The sequence below is a fragment of the Orycteropus afer genome, unplaced genomic scaffold (genome assembly GCF_000298275.1).
Source record: "Orycteropus afer afer isolate SDZICR_OR568_19922 unplaced genomic scaffold, OryAfe1.0 scaffold00638, whole genome shotgun sequence".
NCBI lineage: Eukaryota > Metazoa > Chordata > Mammalia > Tubulidentata > Orycteropodidae > Orycteropus > Orycteropus afer.
The window spans coordinates 1,184,386-1,185,340 of NW_006922225.1; positions in this window are offsets into that span (position 1 = coordinate 1,184,386).

The following is a 955-nucleotide window of genomic DNA, read 5'->3' on the forward strand; positions in this document are numbered from 1 at the left end:
TCATCCCGACCCAGGCGGGGCCTAGCAGCCGTGCGGTCCTCCGCCGGCCAGTAAGCAGGCCTGGAGGCCCGCACAGCACACAGGCCCCGGGCTGCAGCAGGAGTCCCAGCTAGCGCCCTGGGCTGGCCGCTGCTGGCATTGCACCCAAGGGGGAGGGGGAGGACAGGACGGGGTCCTGGGCCTTTGTGCCACAGCTTGAGCACATGTGCTCAGCAGATAACTCCCCTTGCGCGGGTGATGCGTTTTGGGGGAGGCAGAGGACAGACGAGGTGCCGTGAAGATGGAGGGCAGCCTTCCACCCCCTTTTTTGAAGCTCCCCATTGGGGCTGCCCCTGCCCCAGGTGTCAGCCAGCTTACTGTTAGTGAAGCTATGGGATGTGTGAAACAGGTCCCTGGCTGGCTCCTCATAAGCGCTGTTTGAAGCCACCAGCTCCATGGGAACCTGTGACCGACTCTGCTCTGTTCTCTGGGGCCCCTGGAAGAGGCCTGCCTACCCTGTCCAGCCAGCTCCGCGGCCCTTTCTCCACGGAGGGAGCATGGCTAGAAGCTGGCTTCCCGGTTATCTGCGCGCTTGATCTCCCTGGGAGTTCCTTCCAGGAGTGACCCAGGCTTTGGTCAAACTCCTTTCCTGCTTCTCTCCATACAACATGCGGCTTCTTCCCTGAGGCTCAGCCTCTGTTTTGCCAAGAAGCTCAAAGCTCTGTGGGCCAGCTTCCCCGCCCCTTTCCATGACTACAGCGACCTTGATCCAGACCTGGGGCCAACGACTGCCCCACTCAGAGCACACTGGCTAACAGTGACACTCTTCCTTCCCTGCCTGTCCTCTTGAACTAACCCACTGCTACTCTGTGACCCGACTTCTCCTTGGAACCTCACCCAGTGTGTCCTCAGTACTCTCAAGCACTGCGGTTGTTTTCCTGAGACTGGGGGCGACCCGCACCAAAGTGCCGGCACT